We start from the raw sequence: 21,857 nt of genomic DNA, 5'->3' as shown, positions 1-21,857 counted from the left end.
ACAGATTTTCTCACATGTACGTGGTATACAGTATTTTCTCTTTTCCCCTTTGCCAATCTAAGACACTCTTTTATCTTCTTTGTTGGTTTATAAATAGTCTTTAGACCGCGTTTGCACAAAACACAGCCGAGTCTGTCTATCACTCTGGGACTGTATGGCAGAAAGGCCGTACCCGGCATTTCTTTTTTCAATGTGTCACTTCATCAAGTGTTTAACTTTGTGACACTTCTTACATAACTGGTGGAGTACCCACTGCTACTCAGAATGCTTGCCAGGTGTTGCATCTCACATCTGAGATGCTGCAGCTCACATATTCATCTTGCTTGCATCACATTTGTACTAATCACATCTCTTTTCTGACTTGGGTGGTGATTAGATAGTGTGTGCAGCTATTGGTACATGTGTGTCAGGTTTCCACCATCCTTTATAACCAGCATGTATCGGGAGGGTAGTTGTTAGTCCTATTCTACCAACATGGTAAATTTTATGTTGGCATGGCAACTGTTCAGTTGATTCCTCACCATGGTTCCACACAACAAAGACATTGCTGATGTACTTGTATCCCACCTTAGGTTTACACGCTACCAAGTCCAGTGCCTGAGCTTCAAAATATTCCAAGAAAAAGTTGATCACCAATGGACTAAGTGGATCACCGATGATGCTGCCTTCCTGTTGGCATTTCACATGAGACAGCTCGCAGTGAGACATGCGTGAAAGAGCTTGGTGATGTCTTGTGGGAAAAATGGAACTCATATACTACAGAGAATCATTGAGTGGCACTTTGGTGAACAAAGAAACATCATCAAAGCTGACCAGGATGTAATTTGGTCCAAGTTTTAGTTTCTTCAGCTTCACAATTGAATGTCCCGAGTCCTTATGCATGTGTCAGTCTCCCTAATGCTGTCGGAGCAGAGAGGCCAAGTGTTTCACCTGTTTATATGTCGGGGAGCCAGGAACACTAACGATCAGTCTTAATGGAATGATATTCTTGTGGATCTTTCGTAATCCGTACAGCCGAGGTGGTAGGCCTTCCGTGTTGCACAGGTTCCTCAGCATGGCTTCCAAGCAAAGCCACCAGTTTGCAACCAGAAGAAAGGAGAGTTCCAAGCTATCACGGTCTTAACACCAACATGAGTATTTTGGTACAGCCTGCTGATAAGAGTAATGCAACTGTAGTAATGAAGATCAAAGATCATCAACAGAAGATCTGGGAACTACTAGAGCTGATGACACCAAAAGCTAACCTAAGCACACATCTGACACAGCAGATCACACAGAATACAAAACGGCTAATTAAGGCATCTGCTCTCTCGACAGACGTACAGAGGAATCTGTGCATCACAGAAGCGCTATCACCTCATTTGTATGGATTATCAAAGATCCATAGGAATATTGTTCTATTAAGACTGACTGTTAGCACTCCTGACTCATCAACATATAAGCTGGTGAAACACTTCCCTCTCTGCTCCAGCTGCATGTAAGGAAGACTGACACATACGTAAAGGACTCGGGACATTTCACTGAGAAGCTAAAGAAACGAAAACTTGGAGCAAACTATAACCTGGTTAGCTTTGACACTGTTTCTTTGTTTACCAAAGGGCCACTCAATGATTCTCTATAGTATATCAGTTCCACTTTCCTACATGACATCACCAAGCTCCTTCATGTATGCCTCACCACAAACTGTTTCATGTGGAATGGAACTGCTACAAACAGATGGAAGGCATTGCCATAGACAGTCCACTTATTCCAGTGATGGGCAAATTTTTCATGGAACATTTTGAATATGAAACTGTTTAAAAATTCACACAAATATTCATGGTTTTTAATGATATGCGTATGAATTAAATAATATGACCAGCATTGTATGATAGTGAAACATGGACTGTGGGAAAACCAGAACGCGCACAGTTCACTAGTCCAGTGAAACTGTCAGAAAAAAAGCTTGTACCTTGCAAAAGGTGGGGTAGAAGATTTTATTTTTTTAACTCGTTCATATTGTTGGAAAGGTTAGAAAACCAAGTTTTGCCAACAAAATTTCTCTTGGGAAAACTTTCTGCAGTCAAAACCATTGGACTTGGCAGTGGAACCATGGGTAGGAACAGCTCAGTGACTTCCTAAGGCACCTGAACAGTTTCCATGTAAACATAAAACTTACCATGGAGATAGGACAGGACCAACAACTACCCATTCAAGATGTGCCGGTCACAATGGATGGTGAAAACCTGGGACACAGTGCGTATCAAAAACCGACACACACACACACACACACACACACACACACACACACACACTCACAGACCGATACCTGCGCAAACTATGAAATCACCACCTGTGCCAGAAAGAGGCGCAATTAACACACTCGTAATGCAAGCATGAGGAATATGTGAACCACAACACCTCAGATGTGAGATGCAACACCTGAAAAGCATTCTGAGGAGCAGACGGTATGCCACCTGTTATGTAAAAAGCATCACAGGATTAAACACTCAGTGAAGTGACACATCGAAAAAAGAAGTGTTGGGTATGGCCCTTCTGCCATAGATTTATAGTGTGACAGGCAGAATCAGCCGAATACTGTGTGCACATGGCATAAAGACTATTTATAAACCAACAAAGAAGATGAAAGAGTATGGCTACATAGTCTTTCACGACATATTTCTTGAATACAAATCTCTCGGTGTACATGCCGTGTCAATTCAGGATAAAACTCCAAGCTTTCGACCACTACCTCTATGGTCATTGTCATGGCTAAAACTGACTGTCGTAAACTAGTGAGGCTCCCACTTTTATATGCAAAGGACGGCTTCTGATTGGCTGGAATATGTCATAAAACAGTGATATTGCGCGTAGTGAATTGGTGCCCTCTACTTCCATAGATGTAGTTTCTATCCCGCGTTGCTTGCAGCGCCATCCCTCGATGGTGTAAAGTGCGGGAAGTTTTCCTCTGCGATTTTTCTTTATCCAGTGCAGTGTAAATCCAAACATAAAATTTACAATGGAGGTAGAGAAGGAAGGGAAGTTACCTTTTTTAGATGTGTTGGTGGAGCGAAAACTGGATGGATGACTGGGCCATTCTGTGTACAGGAAGCCAACACATACAGACATATCTGCATAGCCACAGCTTCCATCATCCGTCTCAGAAGAAAGCTATGCTGAATACTTTAGTACACAGAGCCAGGACTATTTCTGACAAGGACCACCTGGGTGCCGAGATTAACCATTTGACGACTGTTTTCGAGAGGAATGGTTATTCTGCCAGTGAAATTAAATCAGTATTGTCCAAGAAAGTAAGACACAATGCCGTTCATAAACAAGAAGAGGACCAACACATAGTGCGGCTTCCATTTTGCGGTGCTACAACAAGCAAGATAGGCAGAGTCCTAAAGAGGCAATGAATAAAACCACTTTTTCGACCACCTAGGAAAATAAAGGAAATGTTGAGACCAGTCAAAGATAGTCTCGGCTTAAGGGCACCGGGAATTTATAGTATTCCTTGCGAATGCGGCAAGAATTACGTGGGCCAGTCCATAAGGACCGTTGCATCGAGCACCAGCACCACCTGAAATACAGGTATTTGGAAAAATCAGCGGTGGCTGAGCATAGCCTGCTTAACAAGCATAAGATTTTATTTGAAGAAACGAGAGTAATAGCCCACGCATCGAATTACTGGGACTCTGTGATCCGGGAAGCAGTCGAAATTAGACTTAGCGATAATAACTTTAATAGACACAACGACTATGCACTTAGCAACACCTGGAAGAGTGCACTGGATAAAGAAAAATCGCAGAGGAAAACTTCCCGCACTTTACATCCCGATTCAAGGGATGGTGCTACAAGCAACGCGGGATAGAAATTACATCTATGGAAGTAGAGGGCACCACTTCACTTCGCACCATATCGCTGTTGCTATGACGTATTCCAGCCAATCAGAAGCGGTCCTTTGCATACAAAAGTGGGAGCCTCACTAGTTTACGACAGTCAGTTTTAGCTCTGACGACAACCATGGAGGCAGTGGTTGAAAGCATGGAGTTTTATTCTGAATTGATGTGGCATGTACACCGAGAGATTTTTATTCAAGATGAAAGAGTGTTTCAGATTGGCAAAGGAGAGAAGGAACCTACCTGTAATGTCAGCAACATACTGTATACCATGTATAAGCGCAAAAGTCTAAGTTGGATGACTGGATGATCAATCACCAGCAGGATCACTGAACATAGGCTGTATTGCAGGTTGAAGCAAGTAGAGAAATTGACAACAGGAGAGCACGTGCTGTGTGAGACTGACCACATAGCGAAATTTTCTTATTTCATGCCATAGAGAAGAGCTATTACATCTGCTTGTTCAGGGAAACTATAGAAACCCACTCAACAAGAAAGAAGAAAGCCTCAAGGTGAACGGTGCCTGGATTCCAGTGCTGCAGAGAACAACCACTGCAGGTGGTGAGGGGAGAACTGCAGCAAGATGACCGTGGAAAACCGCTGGGTTCCTCGCCACTTAACAAAAGACTCTGATGAATAATGAAAGACCATCTGTGTGGAATTGCTTGTGTATTACAAGGCTGACCGTGACAATTTTTTGTTAAGCACTGTCACAGGCAATGAAATGTGTGTTCTTCACTTTGAACTGGAAACAAAATGGCAATCCATCATGTGATACCACACCACTTCTCCTCTGAAAAAAAGTTCATAAGCCAGACCCCCAGCCAATAAAGCTGGTCTTCTGAGACTCCAAAGGACTTATTCTGTCCAACGTCCTCCCACAAGGTGCAATGATCAACTTGGAAGTATATTGCGCTACCCTAAGGAAATCGAAGAAACAACTTGTAAGGTGTCTCTTACGTGAGGAAGACATTTTTACCAGTTTTAATAAATTATTGTGTCTTATTGACGTATTCACGATAGTTAGGAAGGGCTGTAGTCCGTAGCCGGCCATGAGTCAGAGAGCATTTCCCACACTGGCCTGGCTAGCTGACGAAGCGACCATATGTTGCGCGTAGTGGGGTGGGGTTCAGAGCTGGACCGTAGCAACAAGCGTCAGCCTGGGAAATATACACAACGGGAAGTACCGCCATCTTGGCGCCAAAGTCACCGATTTTCTTTATTTATGTTTAATAATTAAAGTCATTTATGACAATATGAATACTAGGAGGAGCCTCTGGATGTTTAAAACTATTTATCATAATTTTGCCTCATTACAATTCACAACCGTTCATTAACAAATGCATATCTTAGTAAGTACGGACTCGATTGGAAATCCACGAACTGTGACGAAACTAGTAAGAGATACTGACTGCATGCCAAAGTCGACAGTCGGCGTTAAGAGCTCTTCCTGTCTTGTTCGATGGTAGCCGTGCTCTCGGTTACGAGTAGTTTGTGACACGAGTGTTTCATTATTGATCTAATAAGAATAAAAGTGATATTATGGCATTCTGAATGTTAATTTCGAGTAAATAGATACCCCAAAGTAGATCAACAGCAATTTCAGATAATTAGCTTCCACCAACAGAGACATCCAATGCGCCAATGAAGAATCTGCACGGGACAACATTTACGAGAGCTGCACCGCGCACAGGTAGGAGGAAATCCGACGACACGACCCACCAAGGCGGACCAAGGAAGGTCCGACGTACACTCACAAATTGCGGGTGGAAATGCTGACCAGTTATACTGTACGTCACACATACCACTCGCTATGGATGCGCGGCTAAGCTGAGTAATAACAGCATCAGTTTAGAAGTAAGGGATCTTGAAAACTTCAGCACATTGGCTTCTGTCTTGGATTCTTCAACCGACGTTCATCTAATGATTTTACTGATGTTTCGCCGGCACGAGCGGCTAGCACTGTCAACACCCGGTGAAGAAAAGAATCAGAAAAAGAAATGTCGGGTACGGCCTTTCTGCCATACATTCCCAGAGTGACAGACAGAATCGGCCGTATATTGTACAAACATGGTGTAAAGACGATTTTCAAACCGACAAGGAAGATCAAAGAGTATCTTAGATCGGAAAAGGAGAAAAGGGACCCACTTGCAATGTCAGGAATATACCGTATACCATGCACATGCAGAAAAGTTTATGTCGGAATGACTGGACACCAGGATCAAAGAACATAAGCAACACTGCAGGCTGGGGTAGGTGGAGAAATCGGCCGTGGCAGAGCACGCACTGAGTGAGACCGACCACGTAATAAAATTCGCCGACACGGAAGTCCTGGCTGTAGAGAAGCACTATCACATGTGCTTGTTTAGAGAAGGTGTAGAAATACAAAAATAAGCGAACAGCTTCAACAAGAAAGAGGAAAGCCTCAAGGTAAACGGATCGTGGCTTCCCGTATTGCAGTGAACGACCGTCACAGGTAGCAAGAGGAGAACCGCACCGGAAATGACCATGGAGAAGCCCTCGGACGTCGGCACGCCAGGTACATATAGTCTGCGGCCACGAGCTCGCCTCCAGTTCACCAACGGCAATGGAGGGTGAAGATTTGACAATGCCAGCCACTCGTGCTGGCGAAACGTCAGTAAAATCATTAGATGAACGTCGGCCAAAGAACCCGAGACAGAAGCCAATAGGCAGTTTGTCAACAAGTGGCCACGAAAGCCTTAACAATTTTGAACTTCAGCATGTTCGTTGGCACTTTTAAAAATGCAAATGAACTTCTCCCTCCCATAATAACATAAGGCCTCACACAAATCTGCACACCCGAGAGGAGCTCACAAAACTTCGCTGGACTGTTCTTTTTCACCCATCCTACAGTCCTACGTTCCGACTTCAACCTGTTTGGCCAAATGAAGGATGCACTCTGCAGGAAGCAGTACTGGGGCGATGAGGAGGTTACCAATGCAGCACGACGTTGGCTCCAACGTCAACCAGTAAAGGAGGAGGACTAGATTAGTGTTTAATGTCCCATCGACAACGAGGTCTTTAGAGATGGAGCACGAGCTCGGATTACGAAAGGATGGAGAAGGATAGCAGCAGCACCCTTTCGAAGGAACCGTCCGGGCATTTGCCTTATGCGATTTATGGAAATCGCAGACAACATAAATCAGGATGGCCTGATGTGAGTTTGAACTGTCGTCCACCCAAATGAGAGTCTAGTGTGTTACCATTGCACTACCCTGCTCAGTGTCAACCAGTAGAATGGTATCGTGCGGGCATACGGGCCCTTCCATTAAGTCGGCATAAGATCTTCACACTGAAGGGAGATTACATTGAAAAACAGGATTCTGTAGACAGAAGAGTGGAGAATAATATGGTGTATCGGAATCTGAAATTAAAAAAAAAAACTTTTCACACAAAAATAAGTGTTGCATTACTTATTGAGCACCTCTCATATTTTACCCATCATTACTATTCTTTCTTTGTGACACAGAACAATGTCAAAAAACAAGTACATCAAATATTATTCAGTGAAAAAGTTCCAGTCTCCTCTCTTAGCCAGAGCATTGCCATACAGTGCCACTTGAGGGAAACTGTTTGTTTGTTACGCTCAAACACCATAACCAATTTTTCTTGATAATTGTTCAAACCATTAAGTTGTTATTGGCAAGGTGGTCATCAAGGCAAAGTGAATGGAGGAATCAATTTGCACAATGATTTATCTTCGAAGATAGATTGGAGAAAGGCAAACCTACATTTGTAGCATTTTTAAATTTACATAAAGCTTTTGACAGTGAAATTTTGAAGGTAGCACAGATAAATTGCAGAGAGTGAAAAGTTGTTTACAACTTGTACAGACACCATACTGCAGGTGTAACTGTTGAAGAGCACAAAATGCAAGAATTGTAGCCTATCTCCCATACTAATCAATCTGTACACTGAGCAAACATTTTCTGTACAATGAACAACATTTTAAAACCCTGTCTTTCACCTTTAAGCTATCGGGTTTCCAAATCTCATCCGGTGCAGTCTCCAACAATTAGTCTTTCCTTCTCATCCCGTCCGGTAAATCTCCCCTGACCCTGGGTTCTGGCTGACTTTTCTAAACTGTTCCCCTTTCCCTAAACCTCTCCAGTCCTTTTCCTTCAGCCCTCTTCCTTCCCCTTCAACTCTTCCACCAGAACTAGCCACTGGTCCGAAAGCTTGTGAAAGTTAAACTCTTTTGTGTGTATGTGTTCCCTTGCCGCTGCTTGGTGAGTAGATTTATCTGTCTTTTCATTTATATTACACTACTGGCCATTAAAATTGCTACATCAAGAAGAAATACAGATGATAAATGGGTATCCATACTAGAACTGACATGTGATTACATTTTCATGCAATTTGGGTGCATAGATCCTGAGAAATCAGTACCCAGAACAACCACCTCTGGCCGTAATAATGGCCTTGATACGCCTGGGCATTGAGTCAAACAGAGCTCGGATAGCGTGTACAGGTACAGCAGCCCATGCAGCTTCAACACGATACCACAGTTCATCAAGGGTAGTCACTGGCATATTGTGACGAGCCAGTTGCTCGGCCACCATTGACCAGACATTTCAATTAGTGAGAGATCTGGAGAATGAGCTGGCCAGGGCAGCAGTCAAACATTTTCTGTATCCAGAAAGGCCCGTACAGGACCTGCAACATGCGGTCGTGCATTATCCAGCTGAAATGTAGGGTTTCGCAGGGATCGAATGAAGGGTAGAGCCACGGGTCGTAACACATCTGAAATGTAACGTCCACTGTTCAAAGTGCCGTCAATGCGAACAAGAGGTGACCGAGATGTGTAACCAATGGCACCCCGTACCCTCACGCCGGGTGATACGCCAGTACGGCGATGACGAATACACGCTTCCAATGTGCGTTCACTGCAATGTCACCAAACATGGATGCAATCATCGTGATGCTGTAAACAGAACCTGGATTCATCCGAAAAAATGACGTTTTGCCATTCATGCACCCAGGTTCATCATCGGGTAGATCATCGCAGGCGCTTCTGTCTGTGATGCAGCGTCAAGGGTAGCCACAGCCATCGTCTCCGAGCTGATAGTCCGTGCTGCTGCAAACGTCGTCAAACTGTTCGTGCAGATGGTTGTTGTCTCACAAACGTCCCCATCAGTTGACTTAGGGATCGAGACGTGGGCGCACGACCCGTTACAGCCATGTGGATACGATGCCCGTCATCTCGACTGCTAGTGATACGAGGCCATTGGGATCCAGCACGGCATTCCGTATTACGCTCCTGAACCCACCGATTCCATATTCTGCTAACAGTCATTGGGTCTTGACCAACACGAGCAGCAATGTCGTGATACGATAAACCGCAATTGCGATAGGCTACAATCTGATCTTTATAAAAGCCGTAAACGTGATGGTACGCATTTCTCCTCGTTACACGTTACGACGAAGTTTCACCAGGCAATGCCGGTCAACTGCTGTTTGTGTATGAGAAATCGGTTGGAAACTTTCCTGATGTCAGCACGTTGTAGGTGTCGCCACCGGCGCCAGCCTTGTGTGAATGCTCTGAAAAGCTTTGCATATCACAGCATCTTCTTCCTGTCGTTTAAATTTCGCATCTGTAGCACGTCATCTTTGGGGTGTAGCAATTTTAACGACCAGTAGTGTATATGTACATTGAGCAAGCTACATAGTAAATCAAAGAGAATACTGGGGAGGTAATTAAAGTTTAGGGAGAAGAAATAAAATCTTTGTGATTTGCCAATAACATTATAATTCTGTCAGAAACAGCAAAGTGTGCTGGCGCAAGCTGTCGCCGGCACACCGGTCAGCAAAGATTGATAGTGGGCGCAGGATCAAGTATGCCTATCACCAGAGAGGCCAGAGACACACCCACAAGCAACATGCAGCCAACACCTTCTCGAGAGCTGCCGCTGAAAGGGAGGGCCTCAGTGGCTCACTGATTCTAGATAGGTGTCTGTCATTTATTGTCAGTTCATATCACAAGCTACAACAGTGCATAGTGACCAGATTAGTGACACAGCGGGACTAGCAGTGAGGTTAAAGTTTGTAACAACAAGATTACCCATATTGTCTGCAAGAGAACTATTACTGACGAACTTGTATCACACCACATGGACTCTATTCAACATATGTAAATTTTCATATCAATACAGAACTGTATTAATCCAAGTGAGTATTTGTGTTCTAGAAAGAGGATTGTGACCACCCATAACAACATCCTCTCCCTTACTTCCTACGTTACAAGACTACAGCGGCGACGAGAATAATTCAGTGGCAATCGAAGTTAATCAACTTGGCCAAAGACTTTTCTTATAGGGGTGATTGTGTTTAAGTGTTTCTAATCGCTAATTTGCTGTTGTGTTCTTGCATGTATTCCAGGAGGGGAACTGTGTAATTAATCAAATTTCTCTTTTCAGAGGCTTTGCTTGCTTTTTGCTTTAACGTATTTGTGCAAACCATGAATTCCCTGTCCCCTCCACCCACTGCCCCTGCACCACAGCTGCAGACGGCCATTGTAAAGGACCTTTCGGATTCAGAACTAAAAAATTGCTACCTTACTGACAACGATACAACTACTACTGGCTGCACAAGCTGCGTCAACAGCACAACAGACCAACCGTCCACACCAACAACTGCCACAGACCAGTATACAAATGTTCCAGCAAATTTAAGGACACAGAAATGGAATGGATGGCTCGAATACCTCACTCAGTTCCAAGCACATTGTCAAGTACATCGTGCAGTGTCCCCAGTGTTCAGGTTAGTACAACAACTATCCCCAACCACGTCTCCCGACAAACTCAGCTATGACAAAGTATCGCTTCATTAACTCAACCCTATGACCAGCAAGTCCAAGTAGCTGCAGCTAGATATCAGTTCTTTCGCTTGCAGAAAAAGCCAGAACAGACGTACCACCAGTGGTAAACAGAATTAATGGGCTTGACCAGGAAGTGTAAATTTAAGTGTAGTTATGGCAACTTTTACTGTGATTTAATGATCCATGATGCAATAATATTAATGTCTCAGATAGTAGTATACGGGAACAGATCTTAAAGTACTCTGATCCATCACTTCCCCAAATATTGCATATCTTACAGCAATATGATTTGGGTGCTATAGCGGCCCCAATTTGCTGGGTTGAGTCGCCACTTGTTCGTGACTGCCCCAGCAGCCACAACAACGAGCACGTACACAGCCACGTAGACATGTAAACAAGCATATGAATTTAGTGAAGCCTTGCCCAAGATGTTTTGATCACCATAAAACACAGAACTGCCCATCGCATAACACAATGTGTTACATGCATAAAAAAGAAGGCCATGTCCAAAAAGTTTGTTTGCAGTGGCACAAAAATGCCAATTTTGCCCACTGTCAGAGAAAACAGGCTCATGCACATGCAGTGAATGCTGTGTTTTTAATACAGGGTGTATACGTGGACAAGGAAAAAAATTCCCGGATTTTTCCCGGATAAAAATACACCTTCTCCCAGGTGAAAATACACTTTTTCCATGTAAAGTGACAGTATACGCTTCCTCGGCACTGAAAAGCTCATCCATCCTTTGAATATTTATGGTTTTATGTACCGGCATAGAATTTCCTGGCACTTTAGAAAATGAAACTAAGGGGGGAAGAACACGTTTTCAAAGACCTTTGATGTGCAGCAACATGTACGCTGCATATTTTCGTATTACGAAGGTATAAATTAGAATTCCACCAAACACCGCATGTCACATTCCGTAGCATTGAAATCGAGATTGCGATGTGCTTTTGTAAGCCAGTCATAGCTCATGTCACGTGATCTTGCCAGCCGATGACAGCGGATGTTCAGAGCATAGGACACGTGATGTAGTCAGCTGACAGCAACATCACTGTTAAGTAGCACGAACACACAAATAAGAAAAGTTAATGGTTTAAATTAACATACATATCATTCACATTTAATATTGGTCTCTAAGATTAATAAGCTGGAAGAGAAGCTAAGCTTCCACATATAATGTTGATCTTTTTTGCGGGTGTTACACTTTAAGATACATCACACAAATGTGCCAGTAAAATTTTTAATAAAGACGTAAATTTCTGATCTTCTGTGCTCGAAATTCTTCTAAATGGTCATCCTCAAAGAGTAGATTTTTAAATGAGAGTCAAACACTTCGGGATTTAAGAAATTCATCATACATCTCGCACATAGTTCATCTTGCATAAAAGGAAATCTGCTTTGAGTGTAATGCTTTTCAAACCACCGTTCGCAATATTTTCCTGCGACCTGTTAGAAATAGGTTTGTTTCAGCAGTTGCAAGAGAGCGCTAGATAACAGGTGTCTCGGCGCTCGCACAGCTACAATGATGCAGGAAGCCCATATGTTCGCATGCGTAAAACATTAACACACCTTACATTATGTCATATAGGAAACAAGACAAAAGAGGATACCTCAAGAGCGTCGGAATTCCGTGAACCACACTAAAACGCATAATTCGGCTTAAATTGCACATTCATATATAAATTTTCTTGGAGTACCAGTGCTGTATTATCTCATGTTTGGTTCTTTATTATGGCATAATGCCATACGTGCACATGAAATGCAGCGAACATTTGAAACTAGCCAATAGTGTAAAATTAAACACTTTGTTTCAAATAAATTGACTGCCTCATCAGAAAAGATTAATAAAAGCCTAATCTCTTCAGCAAACCAGCAAAAATAACTTCATTGTTCTGTAAGGCGATTAATGCTCGACTGTTAGAAAGGTGGAAATAAAATCTGAAACTAATAACATATTTTAGCCTTCTGTAATTATGTTAACGTATTTTAATTCATTTGATAGCTCCCAGCAACAAATATCCGTTTTGTTATCATTTAACATAAGAGCAATAGACGAAGAGGAAACAACAAAATCACTGAATGTAAACACAGGTCACGTGGAGACGACCCACTTCCCCACCACAACTCTGACTATTCTGTGGATCAGCTTCAGATTTACTATATTTCCGAACCGGGGCAATATTAAGTAGTGGCGCCCAGCCACACTTCTGTAACCAGAAGCGGGAGAAGGTATTACTCATAAGCGACTCAACTGCGAATGCGCTAGAGCCTGCCCACAACTGCTCAAACAAATCTAATTTAAACAGTTGTCACGTCACGCTCATCGGAGGCAATTTGTTGTTATAAAGCATTACATAGTCTTCCTAAAGCCTTTGACACACTTTACTGTTGGCAGACGCTTGTATGAGCACTGTTTTGTTGTTGTATGTGGCGCATTTCCTTTGCAACACATGTTTTATTTTCATTTTCTTTTCTCTCGTTCATGTTTTGTTGATGCTGTATTATTCTGCACTAGCAGGATACAGCAATATCCTTTGTTAGAGTATTGGTTCTTACCAGCCAAAATCACAAAAATTTAACTGAAAACTAAAACAATGAAAAATTCCTGGAATTCTAAACAATTCGCGGGTTTTTCCCGGTTTTCTCCCGAATGAAAAATTTCCCGGGTTTTTCCCGATCTCCAGGTTGTCCCGGGTCATATACACCCTGTAATATCTATGACAGGTTCTGATAAAAGTAAGATTAAGGTTATGCCTCCTCCTCCTCCTCACCCTAGTCCTGTGCAACAACATTCTAACAAACTATTTGTCTCATTAAGAATTGCTGGCCATCGTGTGAACTTTCAGCCAGACACAGGTGCCACAGTAACTTTGCTTACTCATGCCATGTATGAACAGTTAGGCTCACGTAGCCTTTCTAAATCTAGCAAGCACCTCACTGCTTACAATGGACAGGCAATTCCAGTGCTTGGACAGTGCAGTTTGCATGCCACTTACAAATCTCGCACTAGGACAGTGAACTTTACGGTATTGAAATCAAGAGCCAGTGAGAATATGTTCGGTTTAGATAGATTTATTTGGACTTAGCATCAAAGACAATGTACTTTCAGTGACTGCTTTTACTCCAAAAGAAGGTGTAGTTAGCTTGCTTCAAGAATTTCCTGAACTATTTTCAGAAGGAATCGAAAGAGCTAATAACTTTGTAGTGTGTGTTACATTGAATGACAATGCACAGCCTAAGCTTTTCCAGTCCAATCCCGTTTCAATTGCTTTAAGAGGCAAAGTAGCCAGTGAACTGAAAGAATTGCAAGATAATGGTGTAATTGCTCCCATTCAAGCAAGTCAGTGGGCAAGTCCTCTCATTTCGTTGCCTAAGCCTTCTGGTCGCATACGCATTTGTGTTGGACTGCAGGTCTACAGTCAACCCACAGACAATAGTTGACATTTATCTGTTACCTCGCCCTGAGGAACTAATGGACAAGCTTGGTGCAGGATATTACTATTCTAAGAGAGATTTGTGTGATGCCTACTCGCATATTCAATTGGATGATAGATTACATAAAGTGTTTGTTGTAAATACACACTTAGGACTGTTCAAGTATTTGCATTTGCCCTTCGGCAGTGCTTCCGCACCCACCATTTTTCAACATTATTTGAAACAGCTGACTGCAAAAGTGCCATTTTATTCAAAAAATGGTTCAAATGGCTCTGAGCACTATGGGACTTAACTTCTGAGGTCATCAGTCCCTTAGAACTTACAACTACTTAAACCTCACTAACCTAAGGACATCACACACATCCATGCCCGAGGCAGGATTCGAACCTGCAACCGTAGCGGTCGCGCAGCTCCAGACTGCAGCCCCTAGAACCGCTCGGCCACTCCAGCCAGCCATTTTGTTCAACTACCTAGACAATATTGTCATCTCAGGTTGTAAACTTTGACGTGTGCCCTGGCAGCAGTTTTCCAGAGGACGTTCCTGTTGCCTTGCAAGCCACATGGTGGGGTACGGAAGGGAGTGTGCCATCCTCCACAATCACAGCTCCCAGCTCATTCCTAAGTCCAAAGTCCTGCCTCCTCCTCCCCCCCCCCCCCATTGTCATTCGCATCCTCTTGGTGTGGCATTTCGAAGCAGAGGAAAGTGCTGGTGTAAGCTGTCGTCAACACAGCAGCCGGCAAAGATGAAGCAAAGATCGATAGTAGGCACACGATCAAGCATGCCTATCATGAGAGGGGCCAGAGACACACCCAAAAACAACACGCCGCCAACACCCTCTTGACAGCATGTATTTAGATTGTGGCTGTTGACTGGAGGACCTCAGTGGCTCACTAACTCACTCATTCTAGATAGGCATCTGACAGTTATTTTCAGTTCACATCACAGGCTACGACAGTGTACAGTGACCAAATTGGTGACATAGTGGGACTAGCAATGAGGCTAAAGCTTGTAATAACAAGATTACCGATACTGTCTGCAAGAGGACTATTACTGTTGAGCTTGTACTACAACACATGGACTCTGTTCAAGATAAGTAAATGCTCATGTCAATAAAGAACGGTATTACTCCATGTGTGCACTTGTGTTGTAGAAGAGGACTCTAGCCACCTGTAACAACATCTTCTCCCTTGCTTCCTATGGTACAAAGGACTTGGAAGAACAGATGAATGGATTGAACAGTGTCTTGATAAACAAGATATAAGATGAAGATCAAGAAAAGTAAAACAATAGTAATAAAAAAAGGTGACGCTCAGAAATTAGACTAGGAAATGAAACACTAATTGTATTAGATGAGTTTTGTTTGAAGTGAGGAACACAGAAAATACTAAAATGTAGACTTTCACGGCCAGAAATGTCATGTCCATTATAATTATCCGGGCTGTTATGCCGTGGTCGGTTGATGAATTCTGTGACAATTCCCAACGTTTTGTCCCCGTCTGCGAGAGACATCTTCAAGAGGGTCTGTCTCCCGCAGACGGGGATGAAACGTTGAGAACTGCCACAGAATTCATCAACCGACCACGGCATAACAGCCAGGATAATTATAATGGACATGACATTTCCGGCCGTGAAAGTCTACATTATAGTATCAGTCGCCTCTACGGGGAGGAGATGTCAAGAGAAGTGCGACGCCTGGAAGGACTCCAGAAGAAGAGAGTGCAGCTTTAATGTTCCCTCACGTTCCTGTCTCGTTGCAGAGCCGTCGGCGTTAAATTGAAGTTTCTGAAAATAAAGTGACTGTTCTATTCGGGAAAGGCACAACGGATTTTCAAACGGACTGAGGAGGCCTTACTACGAGAGTGCATTCAGCAGACCCGATGGGACTTCGCAAACACAAACTGTAAGTTAATGTCTCTCCATATTACGGTCAGTAATAAACTGTGCAGCGGTGACTGAGATAAAATTGATAGACTACTGCATGATACCATGGGAAAGCGTATGTTGACAACGTCTAGTAGAAAGAAGTAGTAGTTTGATAATTTGCTACCTAATCAGACTGTTCGGCATTTAGACGTTTCCCGGACCATTATCAATTTATCCAAACGTTTGTTATCTGACAATGAGACATCTGTGCTTGCCAAGGGAGGAAATTTTGCTGTTAGTCCGCGTTTTGTGCCCACAGAAGAAATTACAGTCAGTGTAGAAGCAGGAATTCGCAGTGTGGATTCTGCAACAGCTGAAGAAATCCATATAGAAACAATGAGAATACAAGCCAATGCAAAACCGCCGAAGAGTAATATAACTGTGGGCGAGAGAAGAGCTTTAAAACTCCTGAATGACGACGATAGTATTTTGATTCTCCCAGCTGCCAAGGGAAGCGCAACGGTGGTTATGGATGTGGGTGACTATCAGAGTAAAATTACTGATCTACTGGATCCGCAAGCATATAGGAAGCTGAATAAGGACCCCACTAACAACGTTTTTAGAACTGTGTCGCAGTTAATAAAAAAGTCCTCCATTAAAGAGAGTGTACAGAAAGGTCTCTGCAATTTGGTTGAACTACCACCGAGGCTTTATGGATTGCCCAAAATTGATAAAGAAAATGTACCGTTGAGATCGATACTAAGTGCCATTGGTTTGCTCACCTACTCGTTAGCCAAGTTTTTGACTACGCTGTTAAAACCACATGTGGGCCGTTCGGACTCTTATATAAAGAATTCGACACATTTCATCAGCAGATTGAATGGCATAGTGGTCCAGCCGGAGGACATATTGGTCAGCTTCGATGTGGTATCGCTGCTTACCATGGTTCCAATTAATGATGTATTGGAACAGCTGGGTCTAATTTTTCCTGCCAATATTTCAGAACTGTTTAAGTGTTGTTTCACAACCACATACTTCAAGTGGAATGAACAGTTTTATGAGCAAACGGATGGCGTGGCTATGGGAAGCCCCCTAAGACCCATAATTGCAAACTTCTTTATGGAGAAATTTGAAGAACAGGCCTTAGGTACTGCCAGCAAAAAAACAAATGTATGGCTCCGATACGTGGATGACACGTTTGTGCTGTGGAGACATGGCAGGGAGGAACTAAGCCGGTTCCACGAACATCTGAATAGTATAAACTCGAGAATTCAGTTTACAATGGAGGAGGACGTATACGGCAAATTACATTTCCTCGGTGTGCTTGTTTTTAGAAATGAAAGTGGTAGTTTGGGCCACTCAATATACCGCAAACCCACGCACACGGACCATTATTTGCACCGGGATTCGAACCACCACCCACAACAGAAGCAGGGTGTTATCAAGACGTTAGCGGACAGAGATAGAAATATTTGTGAACCTGAGTTGCTCAACGTTGAGATGGAACATCTCCACAATGCACTAATGAAGAACGGATATTCGTCTGACGAAATAAAACGTGCGTTGAGGCAGCCATGCAGAAATCATAGTGACGTACAGGCTACTGCAAAGTCTAAGGTTTTCCTGCCGTTTGTTAAAAACGTAACGGAAAGAATAGGGAGGATCTTGACGAAGCGGAATATTACCGTAATTTACAAGCCCACCAGGAGGATACAGGAATACCTTAAGCCTGCCAAGTACACTCGCAAACCATTGGAAAAAGCTGAAGTGTATAGTATCCCATGCAGCTGTGGAGATGTTTATGTGGGTGCCACTAAAAGAACTGTTTGGAAGAGGACAAGGGCAATTGTAGAAGAGAAACTGAACAATCAGCTGTTGTGGAGCATGCTTTCCAGCCAGGGAACCACCTTATTTGTTTTGAGGAGACGCAAGTACTGGCGGCCACAAACGGATATTACGAAAGGCTCTACAGGGAGGCAATCGAAATTGCTAAACACCCTAATAATTTCAATCGAAAGGAGGAGGGCGGGAAATTAAACGGTATATGGGTGCCAGTGTTAAAGAAGATGTGTACCACCCGTCCACTACTGGGTGATGGCAACGGGGATCGACGGCAGCGGCCAATTGCACTGACGTTTTCAAAACACGTGACGCCACGGCGCGGCCCGGGAGCGCGCGGACACGGAATTTAGCTGCAGTCAGTAGCGAGCCAGTGGGTGTGTTGGACCTTCCATTGAGCTACAGACCCCCTTGAAGATGTCTCCCGCAGACGGGGACGAAACGTAGGGAATTATCACAGAATTCATCAACCGACCACGGCATAACAGCCCGGATAATTATAATGGACAGAACACAGAAAATGTAGACTGGCAAAGCATGAAAAATATATATGTATGTATAGTGTCTTGAGCATGAAAAATATCTCTGAGAAAGGTGAATTCATTGACATATAATGTAAAGCGAAGTGTTAGGAAGTTTTTGCTGAAGGTATTTATCTTGAGTGTAGCCTTGTGTGGAAGTGAAATGTGGACAGTAGGCAATTCAGATAAGAAGAAAATAGAGAAGGTTTTTTAATGTGTTCTTGCACATAATGCTGAAGATCAGATAGGTGTGTCACATAACTAGTGGGGAGGTACTGAATCAAAGTGAGGGAAAAAATAAATTTATGACACAACTGGGCTACAAAGTGTAGAGGGAGACCAAGGCTTGCCTACTGTATGGAGATTCAGGTGGATGTACACTGCAGTAGTTATGCAGAGATGAAGAGGCTTGCACAGGATAGATCAGTGTGGTGAACTGCAGCAAACCAGTCTTTGGACTGAAGACCAAAACAAGAGTACAATGCCTTAAAATACTGTATTTTGCCTGCTTTCCCTCATTTCCCATTTGGTGTCATATTAATTATGCATCCCTTTACATTCACCATGACTGTGCCATAACGTAACACTTAATTTCTAGAATTACATAACTTTTAGAATTACCTTTTATTTCACACCATCAGAATATTCCATGTCTTTCACACTCGGTGAGTAAAGCTGGACCTGTGGCAACAGAAAACAATCTGTAATGAGGGCATGCTCTCCACATATCACATAAAAGTTTCACATATTTAAGTCAAATAATAATATTACAGAGTGGAGATGCTGCGTCGCAGATACGCACAACAAAAAGACTCTCACAATTAAAGCTTTCGGCCATTAAAGTCTTCATCAACAATGGACACACACACACACACACACACACACACACACACACACACACACACACACACACATTGTTATATTCCATCCTAGATTTTGATTTAAGACAAATAATGGTACGCCTACTTCTTGAGAATAAATTACTAGTTGTAGGCAAGGTTTTTCTTCCTGAGAGAGAAATTCTGGGTGACAGAAGCTCATACAGATGTATTTTAACAATAGTGAACAAAATTGTACATGAATGATTAGCAGCAACATACACGAAAATTTCTTGCATTTCACCCTTCCGCCTACGCATATATTTTCAATCAACTTTTCTAGTTTGATAATTTTTTTATTCACCATTAATTATTTTACACAAAGTAGGTTTTGTCATGTGTAAATAACAGCAGTGTAATCAAGTCAAAGGGTACAATTACAGTCTTAAATATTAAAATCGACACTGCCCATATCACAGAATTCTTAAATTTTAATGTGGACCTGACAAAGACAGCAAATATATGGGTATAGAGATTAACAGCTGTCAGTATTCTAATCCTGGTAAACAGATGGAGACAGCTCTGTATATCAAATGGACTTGTTTTTATTTTTTAGATGTCAGTGATATGACAAGAATGTCACAATGTAAGCACATCACTTGAGAGATGTGACTGAAAGGTACATAAATATGTCATACAGAGATGATTACTACAAACCATGCATTTTAGTTTCCACATGAGGCAGCACTGACCTCTTGAGGAGTTTTTTGCAAACTTACTTGATATGTGTTTCTCAATTCAGTTTAGTATCAATGAAATCCTGAAGTTTGACACATTTATTACCCATATTCTTACAGAAACCAGATGGAAACTTGAGTTTTGTCTGTCACTATAGAACCATTTTAGAAACAGCTTCTCACAAAATACTGGAACAACCATTGTAACATTACACTGCCCTAAGCTAATGAAAAAGAGATACATTCACACAACAGGTGCAGCACACAAGATAAAGATGTAACATAATCCTCACTTCTGTTGTTAAGGCAAACTAGAATTATAAGTGAAGATAGACACATGAAAGGAATGTATGATGATTCAAAAACTACTTGCCTTTTCCAGCTGCTCACTTTTTGAGATCTACGGCAGATATACAATACCATTCAAAAAATGAATGCCTTGAATATGCAATACGACAGTTCTCGAACAGAGTTCATAAAAATAATGGCACATGAGATCTGTGATTGAAAGTTGAGGGATACTCATTGCTATCTTGTTTTTCGTGGTTGGGTTACACTGGACGTTAAGCCACACTAAGCCATATGCAGATTCCAGCAGCTAGATAGTTGATATCCCCCCCCCCACACACACACACACACACACACACACACCTGGCATTTTCGAAAATTGATGAGCGATATAGGTACGTAATATGCACGGAACTAGTTGCTGAGGATTCGAAAACTCACAAGATTAATGGAAATAGCGCGGGTATTTTGTTGTGACTTGCATAACCTCAAATAATTACATACGAAATTCACATGCTATTACAAACCATAACCAAATATGATGCAATTACGTTCAAGTGCACCCAGTAGTAAACTAATACAACAGTTTCCAGAATAAAACTTTCCCTCTGCAGCGGAGAATGGGCTGATATGAAACTTCCTGGCAGCCACCGAGGCTCGAACTTGGGACCTTTGCCTTTTGAGAGTAAGTGTTTTACCAACTGAACTACCCAAGCACGACTCACGACCCGTTCTCACAGCCACAATACAATATTTACAAACAGCAACCACACCATCATCATAAGATATTCGCAAGCTGCTTCCGTCGTTCGAATCACTGTAATAATGGTGAAAATGGGATGTTATGTTCCAAAATAAATTTTCAGCTCTCCTTCGTTCATGTTTACGTCTCATCGTTATCTGTTACCTGGATAACGTAATCTATGATTCTCCGTAAAAACAAACAAGCCAGCGATGCGTTTAATGTACACAATAACAGCACGGAGCAGACAGCAGAGCACTTTGCTCTAAGATTGTCGGTATGGAAGAAGTAACAAACCAATGCCGCGAATCTGTCAGAAGGAAAGACGAAACGTGTATGGCATAGTGAAATAATTCAATAATATTGTCAAACCGGCCGTAAATTGGCCGTCTGGGGGCGTCTATTGGTGTAGTGTCAATAGTAGCAATATTGATGAAAAGCATTGATAGTCCCCAAAATAGTCTCACTGTTGGCAATATATACCACAGTCTAGCGTATGTGGTCGTCTTTCGGATATTAGCACCTGGCAGAACTTCATGAACCAGCCACACGGCACTGCAGTGCCCTGTTTGTATTTTCATTCATTTTGAAGTTGCAGTTTTTTCGTTATAGTTTCTTTGGTATTTCATTGCTGTTGAAATTTTACCTCTTCAAAATGACCAAAGCCGTGGTAATGGAATCCACTGAATGCTACCAGAGAAATGAATCACTATGAAATCAGGTAGTAAAGGAAGATATGAACGGAAGCAAAAAGCACGCCGCTTATGAAGAGCTGCTAAAAATATAGGAAACATGCTACGCCGATGCGAAGCTGGACGACATGAAGAAAAAAAATCGCGTCGTTGAGAACGAACTTCGGGAATGAGTGCGAAACAGTAAGATAGTAAGTGTTCC

The 21,857-nt window shown here is 42.5% G+C and overlaps 1 protein-coding gene across 2 annotated transcripts in view; it reads right to left on the bottom strand.

Moving 5' to 3' along the window:
* The window catches only part of LOC124719989 (zinc finger protein 239-like), a 64,512-nt gene extending 43,279 nt beyond the window's left edge, over positions 1 to 21,233 (bottom strand). For both annotated transcript variants that reach the window (XM_047245214.1, XM_047245215.1), the window contains exons 1-2: positions 21,129 to 21,233; positions 19,000 to 19,059 (exon numbers count right to left, since the gene is read on the bottom strand). The gene's annotated coding sequence lies outside the window, so the exon portion shown is untranslated. The remainder of the gene's footprint in view (positions 1 to 18,999; positions 19,060 to 21,128) is intronic.
* Between the last annotated feature and the right edge of the window lie 624 nt (positions 21,234 to 21,857).

The sequence above is a fragment of the Schistocerca piceifrons genome, chromosome 11, assembly GCF_021461385.2.
Source record: "Schistocerca piceifrons isolate TAMUIC-IGC-003096 chromosome 11, iqSchPice1.1, whole genome shotgun sequence".
In the NCBI taxonomy this organism is placed as follows: domain Eukaryota; kingdom Metazoa; phylum Arthropoda; class Insecta; order Orthoptera; family Acrididae; genus Schistocerca; species Schistocerca piceifrons.
The sequence above is the reverse complement of the archived record's forward strand: the minus strand, read 5'-3'. Positions and strand labels throughout refer to the sequence as shown.